The following is a 17,642-nucleotide window of genomic DNA, read 5'->3' as shown; positions in this document are numbered from 1 at the left end:
AACCAGTCCATCCTAAAGGAGATCAGTCGTAGGTGTTCATTGGAAGGACTAATGCTGAAGCTGAAACTCCAATACTTTGGCCACCTGATGCGAAGAGTTGACTCCTTGGAAAAGACCCTGATGCTGGGAGGGATTGGGGGCAGGAGGAGAAGGGGACGACAGAGGATGAGATGGCTGGATGGCATCATCAACTTGACGGACACAAGTTTGAGTGAATTCTGGGAGTTGGTAATGGACAAGGAGGCCTGGGGTGCTGTGATTCATGGCGTTGCAAAGAGTTGGACACGACTGAGTGACTGAACTGAACTGATATTATCTATCTATCTATCTATCTATCTGTCTATCTATCTACTATCTATCTATATATATCTATATACACACATATATACATATATATTTCCCCTTTCTTATTAGCTCAGGTAGAAAACTGGAGGAGAGAAGCAAGCTATTAATTCTTTACCACAATATAAAAATAAAATCTTATTAAAAATTTGACTGTGCCCTGAGGAAATCATAATCGAAAAAGACACATATATCCCAGTGTTCATTGCTGCACTATTCACAGTAGCTAGGACATGGAAGCAACCTAGATGTCCATCTACAGATGAATGGATAAAGAAGTTGGGGTGCATACACACAATGGAATATTAGTCATACAAGGGAACACATTTTATTCAGTTTTAATGAAGTGGATGAACCTAGAGCCTATTATACAGAGTGAAGTAAGGCAGACGGAGAAAACCTAATATCACATATTAACACATATACACTGAATCTAGAAAGGTGATATTGATGAATTTATTTGCAGGGTGGCAATGGAGATGCAGAGATAAAGAACAGACTTGTGGACACAGCCCAAGGAGAGGAAGGAATTCAGTTCAGTTCAGTTCAGTCACTCAGTCGTGTCTGACTCTTTGAAACCTCATGAATCACCGAACGCCAAGCCTCCCTGTCCATCACCAACTCCAGGAGTTCACCCAAACTCATGTGTATTGAGTTGGTGATGCCATCCAGCCATCTAATCCTCGGTCATCCCCTTCTCTTCCTGCTCCCAATTCCTCCCAGCATCAGAGTCTTTCCCAATGAGTCAACACTTCGCATGAGGTGGCCAAAGTATTGGAGTTTCAGCTTCAGCATCAGTCCTTCCAAAGAACACTCAGGACTGATCTCCTTTAGAATGGACTGGTTGGATCTCCTTGCAGTCCAAGGGACTCACAAGAGTCTTCTCCAACACCACAGTTCAAAAGCATCAATTCTTCGGCGCTCAGCCTTCTTCACAGTCCAACTCTCACATCCATACATGACCACTGGAAAAATCATAGCCTCGACTAGACAGAACTTTGTTGGCAAAGTAATGTCTCTGCTTTTCAATATGCTATCTAGGTTGGTCATAACTTTCCTTCCAAGGAGTAAATGTCTTTTAAAAAATAAAGTCTGACATGGTTTCCACTGTTTCCCCATCTATTTCCCATGAAGTGATGGGACCAGATGGCATGATCTTAGTTTTCTGAATGTTGAGCTTTAAGCCAACATTTTCACTCTCCTCTTTCAGTTTCATCAAGAGGCTTTGTAGTTAGGAAAGAGAGGGTGGGACAAATTGAGATAGTAGCATTGAAGCATACACATTAACATGTGTAAAACAGATAGCCAGTGATATTTTGTTGTATGTCACAGAGAGCTCAAATCCAGTGCTTTGAGACAACCTAGACAGGTAGGATGGGGGTGGGAAGTGGGAGGGAGGTTGAAAAAGGAAGGGACATATATTTACCTATGGCTGATTCATTTTGATGTATTGCAGAAACCAACAAATGTAATAAAACAATTATCTTCAATTAAAATTAAATAAATTTTTTAAAAATAAAAAATTTCTGGCCAAACCCAGTTCAATGAAACCTACTCTGATAGCAATGTGTAAACACACCTTCATCAGTTAGCTAATATACCTGTCAAAAGTAATAAATCTTCTAATTAATGCTGCTTTTGTTTAGAGGAAAATAGGATATTAAAAATACTTGTAATTTAGGTAATACTCCAAGTATTAGGTAAATATAGGTAAATACTCCAAGTATTAGGCATTATAAGTGTTTCTTAGAAGTGAAACCCAAAAGGCACAGCTCCTCTTGAAGACTTCTAATAAGATGCTAATAATTTAAAAAGAAAGTGGTCTTCCCAGGTGGTGTTAGTGGTAAAGACCCCTCCTGCTCATGTAGGAGACATAAGAGATGCAGGTTCGGTCCCTGAGTTGAGAAGATCTCCTGAAGGAGGGCTTGGCAACCCACTCCAGTATTCTCGCCTGGAGAATCCCCATGGACAGGGGAGCCTGCTTGGCTATGTCCATAGGGTCGCATAGAGTTGGACACGACTGAAGCAACATAGCACAATAAAGGAGAGTAATAGAAACTACAAATCTCAAGAGAAATAATTGGAGTACAAGAAACAAAATATTGTTATTTTATAAAGTCTTATAAAAAGGGTGGTGAGCGACTTCCCTTTCACTTTTCACTTTCATGCATTGGAGAAGGAAATGGCAACCCACTCCAGTGTTCTTGCCCGGAGAATCCTGGGGACTGGGGAGCCTGGTGGGCTTCCATCTATAGGGTCGCACAGAGTTGGACATTTTGGAAGAGACTTAACAGCAGCAGCAGCACCTTTCATTCTATTTATATTTACTGAAGAAAATATTGGCCTCCTATAAGCACCAGGCCCTCTGTTGGTGCTGAAGAAACAATTGTGGAGAAGGTAGTGAGGTTTCTGATCTCTTGGGGGGCATGTAGTTGATGAATGAATATTTTTTTCTTGTTTTAACATTGCAATCTTCTGGATTTTACAATAAAACTAAAGAGCTTGGGACTAAGAGATACTTATTTTATTGGGAGATATTCATATTTTAACATTGACACAATTTTGAAATTGGGTGGAATTTAGCCTCCTTAATAAATGTTGATGATAGGTGCAAAATCAATACTATTATGTACCAGGATCAATATCAGGACTCAAAAACAATTCTGATTAGTTGTGACCTTTTAATTAGTTAAGACACAGTGAAATAAATACTTCAGTACATGGTGACTATAAAAATTTGAGATGATTCAGAAGATTATGGAGTAAATATGCACGGTACACTTATTTCATGAGAATTTCTTTCTCAACTACATGTTCTTCCCCACAGATCTTTTATGAAATCATCATAGTTGTAGCTTGGATTTTTGGTAATTGCTGTCTAGCATTCCAAAATAGAAATTTGTCTCCATCTTTGTAAATGTATATTTGGGTTGTTTAAAATTCTCTAATATTACAAACAATTCTACAATAAAACTATATGAACACTCTTATAAATGTGTCTTTGTACACAAATGCTCAGAATATTGGTTGGCCATATTCTTCCAAGTGAGATTATTAAGTTAGAGTCAGTAGATTTAAAATTTTGATAGATGGTGGAAAATTCCCTCTAACATTCTCTCTAGCAATATGTGAGAATGCTTATTTTCTCACAACTGAATAGTGAACATTATTAAATGCTTTTAATTTTTGCCATTCTAATGAGTAATGAGTAATTTACCCTTATTGCTTAATCAGTTTCTCTGATTATCAATAAAGTTTAATTTCATTCATGTATTAATTAATATTCCTTTATTAAGTGGCCATTGCATTTTCCTCTATGCCAAAAGTATATTTCAATTAAACATTTTTTATGTTTTTATTGAAAAATTTCTTATATACTATATTGTGGACATTAAAATTTTTTTATAAATATTGTAAGTTTTTTTATTTCAGTCTCCTGTTCATATATTTTTAATATAGAATTATTTTCACATTTTACTATTTGCATTAGGATTTTATGCCTTTATTTAATGGCATTTGTTTGCTTTTTAGTGTGGTAGGAATAGCCAACATTCTCCTTTGCAATTATTGAGTACTTCAACTATTCTAATTATTTAAAATGCCATGCATCTTATATACAAATTCCCATGTGTGCATGGGTTCTTTTGTGTACTCATTACTGTATTCTTCTAACCTATTTGTCTATCTGTGCATCAGGGATATAGTATTTTAATTATGGCATTTTTATAGTTTTTTTTTTTAAATTTGGTAGCTTTCGTCTTTGTTCTTATTCATAATCTTGTTAGGTATATTAGCACATTTATTTTTCTATGGGAATGTTAGAATCAGCTAGTCAGGTTTCAAAAATGCCATTGATAATGAATTCAAGGAATAGATTAATTTGGGAAAATGAATATCCAGGTGTGCCATTTATTAACCATTCCCTTGTGGGTTTCAATAATGTATTTTCATTTTTCTCATATGAAACTTTGATGGTCTTATTGGATTTATTCATGGAATTTTGCAATTTAGATGTAAAATAGATTGTTTTGGGTCACTTTTGGGTTTGTGGTAGGTAGCTTGGGTACTGAAGTATGATTCATCTCTCTATGTTTATCCCACCATATTGAATACATTGTACATTCTCCCCCTTATCTGCACTTTCTCTTTCCAAGGTTTCAGTTACCTGAGGTCACCTGCAGTCTGAAAAATATTAAAATGAATAATTCCAGAAACAATTCGTGTTTTAAACTGCATTTTTCTGAGTAGTGTGAAGAAATCTTACAGGGTCTGGCTCCATCCTACCCTGGATATGAGTCATCTCTTTATCCAGCATGTCCTGCTCTTTTCGTCACTTAGTACCTGTCTTAGTTACCAGGTTAAAAGTACCTGTGTTGCAGTGCTTATGTTTGAGTAGCCTTTATTTCACTTAATAAATAATGACCCCCAAATTGCAAAAATAGCGATATTGACAATTCAGATATGCCAAAGAGAAGTCATCACATGCCTCCTTTTGGTGAAAAGTTATCGACTTAATAAGGAAAGATAAAGTTGTATATGAAGAAGGGAAAAGAAATTTGTGCTAGTTTTGCTGTCTCCCCTCAAACTGCAAACATTATGGCCATAATTATGGATAAGCGCTTAATTATGATGGAAAAGGCATTAAATTTGTACAATAAGATACTTTTTGTGTGAGAGAAAGCCTACATTTATATATCTTTTATTACAGCATGTTGTTATAGTTGTTCTATTTTATTATAGTTACTCTTAATGTCTTACTGTGTCAAAATTATAAATTAAACTTTACCATAGGAATGAATAAGAAAAATCACAGTATATATGATCAATAGTTTCAGGCATCCACTAGGGGTCTTGAAACATAGTCCCTGTGGAAAAGAGGGGCTCCTGTAATATTGGGTTGGCCAAAAAGTTTATTTAGCCAATGAGGGAAAGTGAAGTGATAATCGCTCAATCTTGTCCAACTCTTTGCGACCCCATGAACTATGCAGTCAATGGAATTCTCTAGGCCAGAATACTGGAGTGGGTAGCCTTTCCCTTCTCCAGGGGATCTTCCCAACTCAGGGATCAAACCCAGATCTCCTGCATTTCAGGTGGATTCTTTACCAGCTGAGCCATAAGGGAAACCCTTGGCCAGTGAATACACTATTATATAAATTTCCTGATGAAAATGAAAAATGGATCTTTTTACTTGAAACTGAACAAACTTTTGGCCAACCCAATATATTCCTGTTCAACATAGATGTTGGATGCTTTGGTAGGCAATTGATTATAGTTCTCCTTTTTCTGTTGTTCAGTTCCACAGTCGTGTCTAACTCTGTGACTCCATGGACTGCAGCACACCAGGCCTCCCTGTCCTTCACCGTCTCCTGGGGCTTGCTCAAACTCATGCCCATTGAGTCAGTGATGCCATTCAACCATCTCATCCTCTGTCATCCTCTTCTCTTTCTGCCTTCAATCTTTCCTGGCATCAGGGTCTTTTCTAATAAGCTGGCTCTTTACATCAGGTGGTCAAAGTATTGGAGCTTCAGCATCAGTCCTTCCAATGAACATTCAGGGTTGCTTTCCTATGGGACTGACTGGTTTGATCTCCTTGCAGTCCAAGGGACTCACAAGAGTCTTCAACACCACAGCTCAAAAGCATCAATTCTTTGGCATTCAACCTTCTTTATGGTCCAACTCTCACATTCATATATGACTACTGGAAAAAACATAGCTTAACTATACAGACCTTTGTTGGCAAACTAAAGTCTCTGCTTTTTAATGCACTATCCAGGTTTGTCATAGCTTTTCTTCCAAAGAGCAAGTACCTTTTAATTTTGTGGCTGCAGTCACCATCTGCATTGATTTTGGAGCCCCACAATATAAAGTCTGCTACTGATTCCATTGTTTTCCCATCTATTTGCCATGAAGTGATGGGACCTGAAGTTATGATCTTAGTTTTTTTAATGTTGAGTTTTAAGCCAGGTTTTCCACTCTCTTTCACTTTCACCAAGAGGCTGTTTAGCTCCTCTTGACCTTCTGCTATATGGGTGGTGTCATCTGCATGAGTATCATCTATTATTGATATTTCTCCTGGCAATCATGATTCCAGTTCTTCTTTACCAGATTGTTAATTCCAACTTGTAGAAAGAAGGAGCTTTTTAAAAAATCATCTCTATTAAGAATAAATGAAAGTCAAAGTTGCTCAGTCATGTCTGACTCTTTGTGACCACATGGACCATACAGTCCATGGAATTCTCCAGGCCAGAATACTGGCGTGGGTAGTCTTTCCCTTCTCCAGGGGGATCTTCCCAACCCAGGGATCAAACCCAGGTCTCCCACATTGCAGGCGGATTCTTTATCAGCTGAGCCACCAGGGAAGCTGGATTAAGAATAAGAACAGGTTTAAATGGTAAAATGCAACTTGAAACAGGATCTCAGGTTGAGCCCTCTGATCTTTCACCATGAATAAGAACAGTTTTAGACCTATTTGCCTCTCATTAAAAGAAAAAAAAAAAAAAAAAGGAGGGGGTAGTATTGGGAGGCCTTTTGTCTTTGTTGGCGCTGGAACAGGAATTGGTGGAAAAAAATACACTTGCTCAAATGGAGGTAAAACAGGGTACAGGAATCTGTTTGGGTATATCATGGGGTGTAACACAAATCTGAATTTCTTATTTTTTTGTACTTTTTGGGAGAGAGAGAATGGGAAAGAATTGGACAGAGGATTCAGTTTTGAGAGACTTTAGGGTCTTTGTGTGATGAGAGTTTTGGGATAATCAGAATCTCACCCAGCTAAGCTCACTTTGCTCAAAATCTCAGCCCTGTCTTTCTCCTTGGATAATGCTTTTTCTCCCTTGTGTGAAGAAAGACACTATTAGTGCCTTGTCAGAGGAGTTTACCTTTTAAGAGGAAGTTAATTTTCTGCATGTCCCTTCCCCAACACATCTCATTCTCTCCAGGCCTATAATTAGAATCCAGTTCCAGTATGTGGAGGGGACCAATTGCCAACTCAAACAAGTAGAGAGGAGGCTCACAAGACAAAGAATTTCAGAATTTAGATATTTTTCTTTCTTATCCCTTTCCTCCATTATTGTGTGTAGGATTTGTTTGTGGAGGCTAATTTTACTTTCTGGTCTATAGATAGCTGATTATTGAAACAAAATGGCAAAAGAAGCAGAGGGAAAACAGACATGATTCAGGGATTTTTAACTTGGAGCTGAATTAGTTACGAGGTAAGAATTTGAATTGTCTTTTTTGGTGGGTTGTTAAGAGTGTGTTTTGGGCTATTTATGCAGTTGCTTTAAGTTAGTTAGGAACTTTAAAATATTTTATTGCCAAAAAGAATGTAGCTATTAGAAAAGTAGCTAGAACATGGTAGGAATTAAAAATATATGTATATCTGTTGATTGACTAAATGTGTCGAGAGGCCAGTGAGGTGAACTACAAAGTAATTTGAATTTTTCAAGGTTTCTGGCTTATTAGCACTCAAATATCCTTCTTCTTCAATGTAATTCCCCATATTGTACGAGGCTTGGTGAGCGGTTGTGTATGTCTTTAAACTAATTTTTTGAAATTCAGTTTTTCATCAATAAAATTTGCTCTTTTGAAATGATGCCCTGTTCTCAATTTCCTTGATTTCTGCTTGAATTCTTACTATTTCTTCTCTTCTGCTTACTGTGAAGTCCATTTGGTCTTCTTTTTCTAGTTTTCTGAGGTGAGAGCTTAGATTGTTGACTTTAAATACTTGTTTTTAAATTTCCCTGGAAGTCCGCTTTCACTGCATCCCATAAATTTTGATGGTATGTTTTCATGTTCATGTGGTTCAGAATATTAGAAAATTTCTCTTGAGATTTATTATTTGACCCATGTGTTATCTCAAAAGTTCCACATATTTTGGGACTTTCCAGTTATAGTTCTGTTATTGATTTTTAATTTCACTGTGCAGCCATTGTATGATATCTACTCTTATACCTTGTTAAAGTATATCTTATGGCCCTAAATGTGGTCTATCTTGGTGACTGTTCAATGCGAGCTTAAGAAAAATATGTACCTAATATTGTTAATGGGCCTCCCTGTTGACTCAGTAGTAAAGAATCTGCCTGCCAATTCAGGGATGCAAATTCAGTCCCTGGGTCTAGAAGATCCCCTGAGAAGTAAATGGCAACCCACTCCACTATTCTTGCCTAGGAAATCCCATGGACAGCGGAAGCTAGAAGGCTATAGCCCATGGGATTGCAGAGTAGGACATGACTGAGCAACTAAACGGCAACAATATTGTGGGATGAAGCACTCAGTAGATATCAATTACATCCAGTTGACTGATGATGTTGTTGGGTTCAATTGTGTTTTTACTGATTTTCTGCATGTTTTATCTGTTCATTTCTAAGAGTATTGAAGTCTTCAACTATGATAATGGATTTGTCTATTTCTGAAGATCCCCTGGAGAAGGAAATGGCAACCGACTCCAGTATTCTTGCCTGGAAAACTCCATGGATTGAGGAGCCTGGTAGGCTACAGTCCATGGGGTTGCAAAGAGTCGGACACGACTGAGCGACTTCACTTCACTTCACTAAGCGTTGTATCATCTCTGTTCCACATAGTTTGATGCTCTGTTGCTAGGCATATGCACATTAAAGACTATTATGTCTTCTTGGATAATTGACTCTGTTATCATTATTAATGCCCTTCTTTACCTTTTATAACGTTCCTTACTTTGAAGTCTGCTTTGCCTGAAATTAATACAGCTACTTCTGCTTTCTTCAAATTAGCAAGGTATGTATTTCTCTATCCCTTTGCTTTTAATGTGCATATTTCTAGATATGTAAAGTAGGTTTCTTGTAGATAACATGTAGTTGGGTTGTGTTTTTTGATCCATTCCAACAACCTCCATCTTTGAATTGGTGGTCTTAGACCACTGACATTCTAAGTGACTATGGATATAATTGGATTAATATCTATCACATTTGTTGCCCTTGTTCTGTGCTTCCATCTTTTTCTTCCACTCATCCTGCCTTTTGTTGTTAATTGAGTATTTTCTATAATTCCATTTTATCTTCAGTCTTAGAATACCAGTTATACTTCTTTTCTTTTTGTAATTTCTTTAAATTTTGCAATATACATGTATAACTAATCCAAGTCCACTTTAAAATAACACTGATATGAAGAGCTGACTCATTGGAATAGACCTTGATGCTGGGAAAGGTTGAGAGAAGAAGGGGGCAACAGAGGATGAGATGGTTGGATGGCATCACTGACTCAATGGACATAAGTTTGAGCAAAGTCAAGGAGATAGTCAAGGTCAGAGAAGCATGGCCTGCTACAGTTCATGGGGTGTCAAAGAGTCAGACATGACGTAGAGATGGAAAAACAACAACAACTGAGCTTCCTGGGTAATGTGAATACTTTTAAAAGTAAAACAATACTAATTGTTTTCTTCTGTCCCTTCTTCAGTTCAGTTCAGTTCAGTCACTCAGTCATGTCCAACTCTTTGCAACTCCATGAACTGCAGCATGCCAGGCCTCCCTGTCCATCACCATCTCCCGGAGTTCAAACTCACGTCCATCGAGTCGGTGATGCCATCCAGCCATCTCATCCTCTGTCATCCCCTTTTCCTCCTATCCCCAGTTCCTCCCAGCATCAGAGTCTTTTCCAATGAGTCAACTCTTCGCATAAGGTGGCCAAAGTATTGGAGTTTCAGCTTTAGCATCATTCCTTCCAAAGAACACCCAGGACTGATCTCCTTTAGAATGGACTGGTTGGATCTCCTTGCAGTCCAAGGGACTCTCAAGAGTCTTCTCCAACACCACAGTTCAAAAGCATCAATTCTTTGGCGCTCAGCTTTCTTCACAGTCCAACTCTCACATCCATACATGACCAATGGAAAAACCATAGCCTTGACAAGACGGACCTTTGTTGACAAAGTAATGTCTCTGCTTTTCAGTATGCTATCTAGGTTGGTCATAACTTTCCTTCCAGTAGTAAGTGTCTTTTAATTTCATGGCTGCAGTCACCATCTGCAGTGATTTTGGGGTCCAAAAAAAAGTCTGACACTGTTTCCACTGTTTCCCCATCTATTTCCCATGAAATGATGGGACCAGATGCCATGATCTATAGTTTGATATCTGACATGAATTTGGGAGAAATTCTCAGTCATTATTGTTTCAAATACTTTTTCTATTTCTTTCCTTTTTTGACCTGGTTTTATCACACTTTCTTTTCACTATTCTCACTATATTTAGGTTGCATCTTTTGTGGTTGTCCCATGGTCTTAGCAAAAAAGATGTCCTTTTTATCATAGAGGATTGGAATACAAAGTAAGAAATCAAGAGATACCTGGAGTAACAGGTAAGTTTGGCCTTGGAGTAAAAAATGAAGCAGGGCAAAGGCTAACAGTGTTTTGTCAAGAGAACACACTAATCATAGCAAATACCCTCTTCCAACAACACAAGAGAAGACTCTACACATGGACATCACCAGAGGGTCAACTCTGAAATCAGATTGATTATATTCCTTGCAGCTGAAGTTGGAGAAGCTTTATACAGTCAGCAAAAGCAAGACTTGGAACTGCCTGTGGCTCAGATCATGAACTCCGTATTGCAAAATTCAGGTTTAAATTAAGTAGGAAAAATCACAAGGCCATTCAATTATGACCTAAATCTAATCCCTTATGATTATACAGTGGAAGTGATTAATAGATTCAAGGGATTAGATCTGGTAGGCAGAATACTTAAAGACCTATGGTTGCAGTTTTGTACAGGAGGCAGTGCCCAAAACCATCTCAAAGAAAAAGAAATGCAAGAAGACAAAGTGATTGGCTGAGGAGGGTTTACAAATAGCTGACAAAAGAAGAAAAGCAAAAGGCAAGGAAGAACAAGAAAGATATACTCAACTGAATGAAGGGTTCCAGAGAATATCAAGGAGAGATAAGAAAACCCTCTTTTATGCAAAAAAGTAGAAGAAAACATTAGAATACCAACAAGGGTCTGTCTAGTCAAAGCTATGGTTTTTCCAGTAGTCATGGATGGATGTGAGAGTTGGAACACAAAGAAGGCTGAGTGAGGAAGAATTGATGCTTTTGAATTGTGATGCTGGAGAACTCTTGAGAGTCCCTTGGACAGCAAGGAGACCAAACCAGTCAGTCCAAGGAAATCAACCCTGAATATTCATTGGAAGGACTGATGCTGAAGCTGGAGTTCCAATACTTTGGCCACCTGATGGGAAGACCTGACTCACTGGAAAAGATCCTCATGCTAGTAAAGATTGAATGTAAAAGAAGTGGGTGGCAGAGGATGAGATGTTTAGATAGGATCACTGTCTCAGTGAAAATGAGTGAGCAAACTCTAGGAGATGCTGAAGGACAGGGGAGCCTGGCATGCTTCAGTCCATGGAATACAAAAAGCTGGGCATGACTTAGCCACTGAACCACTGAACCACAAGAACTATATGTTCTTGGATTTTTTTTTTTGTATCCTATTTTTCAATCTTTGTTCTCTTTGTTTCTTAGTTTTTGAGGATTCTTTTGAAGTATCCTCTGAGAGAGTCTTTCCTCAGCCATTTCCAGTGTAACTACAAGCCCATCAGACATTCATTTCTCAAACAAGCTTTTTTAGCTCCGCCATTTCTATTTGTTTGCTTTTTTCTTCCTTCTTATGTTTTCTATCTCTTTGCTTACACTCTCCATCTATTCTCTGCTGCTTCTACTTTACCTATGAGAGTCCTTAGTATCTTAACCATGGTAGTTTTAAATTCCTAGCCTGATAATTCCTACATTTCCAGTATGATTGGTTTTGATTCTTTCTCTGTCTCTTTGGATTGTATATCTTGTCTTTTGGCATGCCTTGGAGTTTTTTCTTGATAGTAGGCATGTTGTCCCAAGTAAAAAGAACTGCTATAACTATGTCTTTAATAATGTGTCAGTGTAACTTAGAGGGGTGGGGAATATCTACATATTTATATTTGCCATTAATGTTTCATATTACATAATTTTCAGTTAGCATACTTATCTCTATGACTACAGTTATATGCATATTATTGCATTTCATTTCATGTTTTGAGCTGTATTATATTTGTGTTAGTCACTCGGTCGTGTCTGACTCTATGCAATCCCATGAATGGTAGCCTACCAGGATCCTCTGTTCCTGGACTTCTCCAGGTAAGAATACTGATGTGGGTTACCATTTCCTTCTCCAGGAGATCTTCTGGACCCAGGTATTGAACCTGGGTCTCCTGCATTGCAAGCAGAATCTTAACTCTCTGAACCACCAGGGAAGCCTACTTTGTATAGCAAAATTATTTTGGTTTAGTTGCATGAAATATTTAATTTTGTTGTATATTTAATCTAACAAAAGACATAAAATTGCTTCCCCAAACCACACTCTGAAGCACAAGCTACAATCACTTTTTTTCATTGTTAAAAGTGCAAAACCAAAGTTTTATGATTAGATTTCAGTCTTTTAGAGAGTCTGTGTGTATCTGGGCCAAGAACTGCACAAAAGTTTCTCTTTTACTTTTGCCTTGGATGTGAGAGGATGGTTAGAATGGACTGAAATTGGGAATTTCCCACTTCCTATGCAGAAGGCAAGACCCAGCTGAGGCTGGTTATCTCCCTTTCCTGGGTCAGTTAGACTCTGATAATATGCAAATGGTTGGGCTCCAGTCAAATACTTCTCCAGGAGGGCAGGCCTTGATGAGCAGTTAGGCAGCTCTGGAGTGTTTCAAGATGGCTCTTTCTCCTCTTTCCCTGTGGGAAGTCTGAGGGAATTTCTGATAATTACTGGGGGATATGGTTGAGCACTTGAAAGCAAACCTCACACAATTGCGGGAGCCCACCTATGGCATCGCTCAGAACTGTCCGCAATGACTCTCCAGCAATTCATCAATTTCAGTTCCTGTTCTCCTGCCCAGACATGGTTGGTGCAGTGATTTCAGCTTGTGACTCTGCTTCCATGAGTCTTGAATCCTGGTACTTGTCTGTCTCCAATTCTGGGGGCAACTGTTTTCCTGTGTGCCTTCCCCTCTCTTATCAGTTGCTGATTATTTTTTAGCCTGTAGAGTTTTTTTCTTTTTTGTCTGTTGTAATGACAGGGTGGTGACTTGAAGCTCTTTACATGTGGAACCTATAACAGAATGTTTCTTATCTGCTCTTTTATTCTTTTATATGTGTGTATGTGAAGTTATCCTGGGCTGATCCAGTTTGTGGGATTTCTACCTCTGATTTGTTATAGGGCATTTAGATTTAGCTTCACAGACTACTCTGAGATGTTTCTCACATTTTTGTTCTGAATGGTAATTTCTCCTACATATTACAGCTTTTATAATGTTTATTTTATTTTTTTACTACCTAAATATTTTTTCTAGGTTCTTTCAAAATTTGATGGTTTCTTACTTGTTTACATTCCTCTGTCCCATTTCCAGAAACTATAATTGAACCTTCAATAAAGATGAGAGGGCTAATTCTCAAACCTTTCCTTTGGAATCTCTCTGCTTGCTTCCTAGAAGAGTTTATGCTGTATATTTCCCACTGCATAAACATTGGTTGTTTTTGCCCCATTCTCTCCTTTTGGGATTGGGTCAGGCCACTAAGTTACAGATACAATCTAAGCATGATCAGTCAACAGTTTATGTCCCTAGCTGGGATAAACTGTTTATCCAGTAGTAGTTTAGGGTTGTATGCATAATCTGTTTCGTTCCTTATATTATTATCTTCTCTGAGACTCTTCTATGAGAGGTACTAAGAAAGATGTTCCTAGAACTAAAAGGTGTATGCTTAGTTAAGTATGTATCTTCCCACCGGCCTCATTTCTAACCAGGCAGACACAGCCTCAGGAAGATGGAGGGGTGGTGTCAGATGACAGTATTTGAATCTCTAAATTCAGCACCTTAACCATAGCAGTGTGTGTATGCTCAGTCATGTCCTACTCTTGGTGACCCCTGTGGCCTGTAGCCCACAAGGCTCTGTCCATGACATTTTCCAGGCAAGAATACTGGGGTGGGTTGCCATTTCTTCCTCTGGGAGAATGTGTGTCTCATCCATTTCCTGCGCTGGCAGGTACATTCTTTACCACTGGTCCGCCTGGGAAGCCCATAACCATAATTTTAACTGGGTTTCAATAACTTTAACAAAGTCCTGTCAATACATTTCCTCTGTTTCTATTGTTCCAGTGGCTCATTTTTTCCCGTTTTTCTAGTGGTTCATTTCTGAAGCTTGTACTTAGTCTTGAGCATATCTCACTAAGCCCTCTCTTTTTCATCTCTTTTCAGTAAAGCTTCTGGAAAACACATGTAGAGCTTTTAATATATTCTCCACTTCCCTTTCATGGTAGTGCTGACTTGGCTTCAGTCTCTTCCATTCCTTTGAAAGTGCTATTGCTAAAATTATTAATGCTTTCACACAGAGAAATCGATTAATTGTTTTTCTGGCTTTACATCATTTATTGGTTTTGCTACATTTGGCATTGAATAGGCTTTCATTCACACACCCAGCTTTACCATTATTTCCTCTGATACTGTTTTCTTCTGTTTCTTTTCCAAATGATTTACAGTTTATCTGATTTTTCATAAACTCATTTGCTCAATTCTTCACATTTTCAGAGATTGGTCTTCAAACCTTTAATCTCTCACTCTGTTGTTGTGGTTGCCTCATTTAAATCCATGGCTTAACATATATATATATATATATATATATATATATATATATATATATATATATGTATACCTACTTGTTAAACATTTGAAAATTGAGAATTCTAGTTTCTGATAATAGTGAGGTAGGTAAGTCAGACTAAATATCCCATAAAGCCTTTGAAAATACTATAGTAAAAATAAAAGTCTTTGACTCTCTGAATATCAAAATACTGATTCAGTTCAGTTCAGTTGCTCAGTCATGTCCGACTCTTTGCAACCCCATGGACTGCAGCACACCAGGCCTCCCTGTCCATCATCAACTCCTGGAGTTTTACTCAAACTCATGTCCGTTGAGTCGGTGATGCCATCCAAGCATCTCATCCTCTGTCGTCCCCTTCTCCTCCTGCCTTCAATCTTTCCCAGCGTCAGGGTCTTTTCCAGTGAGTCAGTTCTTCACATCAAATGGCCAAAATATTGGAGTTTCAGAAACTGAAAATCCTGGTAAGATTATAAAATTCCAAATAAAATTTGAAAGAAAATCAAAACAAGAATGCAGAGAAAGAAGCAGAGCACAAAACCTGCTATTACGTTAAGAACACTAAAGTGTTACCCAGTGGCTTTGTCCAGCCTGGGCTGCATAAATCCAGGCAACGGAGAGAGACATTCCCCACTAGAATCTGGAAACTCATAGAGTTGAACCGTAAGTAATCAGCACTCTGTGGGTCTGCAGCTGTAGTTTGCATTGTCTTGGTTCAAGAAAAGGCCTGATTTTTCAAAGGGATGTTGGAGTTTTAGTTAAAGACCTCAAAGCCCTTCAGTTCAGTCAGTTTAACTGAATATGTCTCTTCACTAGATCTTTTAACCAAGTAGTGAGATTATGCCAGACCATTAAATAGACGAAGGATTTGTCTCTCTTCTTAATAGAGGTCTAGAGTTTCAAGTTTTAATTTAAAGAGAACGTGCTATAAGTTCGTGAAAATTTGTTCACAACAGTCAGTAGTAAAGGTTAACTTTAATTTTAATTATGAGTTTGAATCTTTTGAGTTATTGTTCACTAAGATATATTTTTAATTCTGAAATAGGATGACTTAGTTGTTAAATCGCTAATTTACCTTTTAAAAAGAAAAGATTTGTTTTAATACTGCAAGGAGTGGATACTCTAGGTAGCTTTAGAGGCTAACCAATTTCCCTCTTTCCCTTCCTACTATTGTTTTCTCTACAAATTTTTTATACCTGTTTTCTCCTTATAAGTTCATTTTCCACGTGATTTTGGCTTTCTGTAACTTCTTTTCATTTTGCTGAACTTTTTCTTTAAAAATTTTTCAAACACATGAAATAAAGAGAATTATGACAGATTCACATTTAATAATTACCTTGCTTCAACAATTATCAATTTTTCCCATACCTCTTCACACATCTTTTCCAATTTTTTCATTTATTTATTGGTGTTCAGTCACTAAGTTGTGTCCAACTCTTTGTGAGCACCCATGGACTGCAGCACCCCAGGCTTCTCTGTCCTTCACTATCTCCTGGAGTTTGCTCAAATTCATGTTGATTGAGTCGGTGATGCTATCTAATCATCTCATCCTCTGCCTGTATAATTTTTTTTGTAAAAGCTAATCCCAGTTGTCATGTATGAATCAGGCTTTTTTCTTGATGTAGCTAGTATCTCATTAGGAACTCATGAATTAACAGTAGCTTATTAATATCATTTAATGCCTAGCTTATATTTAAAGCACCCAGATTGTCTGAGATGCTTTTGAATTTGCTGATTATTCTCTCATGGAGTTATTTTGCTTCTCTCTCCAGTATTTCCTGTAAATTGAAGTTACATCTACAGACTTGATATTTAGGCAAGGATTCTTTATGGATGACTAATCTTTTTACATTGTATCATTAAGATAATGACGAATGCTTTTAGAACCCATTGCCTTAGTATTTTTAAATGGAAATTTTCTATACTGTCTTTTCTTCTGCCTTTATCTCCTGGAATTCTATGAAAGGGAAATTTACCACATCCACTTTTGGGTACTCTATATCTAAACGTAAGGCACAGGTAACATAAATACTTCACACTAATGAATTGGCGACCTAGCAACTTAAGTGACATTTCATATTTATTTTTTTAAAGTGTAATTATCTTATGAATTTTTATACATTTACCATACTTCACCATAGTCATTTTTTCATATTGTTTAAGTCATCCAATGGGAGCTCTGTCAAAGTATCTTTGTTTTTCTTTTCGTAACCTCATTGGACTTTTTCTTCCTAGCACAAACAGATAGCCTATGCTCATCTATTTGTTTCTAAATCATTTTATTTCATAAGTCAGACAATTAATATTTTAAAGAGAAATAGCATGTATGTATTCTGGTATTTCAAATTCAAATTTAATATTTAATAGGCATTTGAATATTTTTTATGCTCAATAAAAATATTGCTTCATTTTTATTGAAATTGTCAGTTTATAATGTGCTACTTTCGGGTGTACAACAAAGTGATTTAGCTGTACACACGTACACATGTATCAATAAATCATGATTCTTAACAATAGCAGCAAAATTATTTACTATTCCTACAACATGCCTGTAATGGTTCCAAAATAAGAGCTCCAAGTATTTTACTGTTTAGTAATTGGAAATAATTATTTTTCTCTCTGACTTGCAGCCATTGTTATAAAGTTAGCTATATTTATTTTA

Source organism: Capra hircus, chromosome 4 (genome assembly GCF_001704415.2).
Source record: "Capra hircus breed San Clemente chromosome 4, ASM170441v1, whole genome shotgun sequence".
Classification (NCBI taxonomy): Eukaryota; Metazoa; Chordata; class Mammalia; order Artiodactyla; family Bovidae; genus Capra; species Capra hircus.
The sequence above is the reverse complement of the archived record's forward strand: the minus strand, read 5'-3'. Positions refer to the sequence as shown.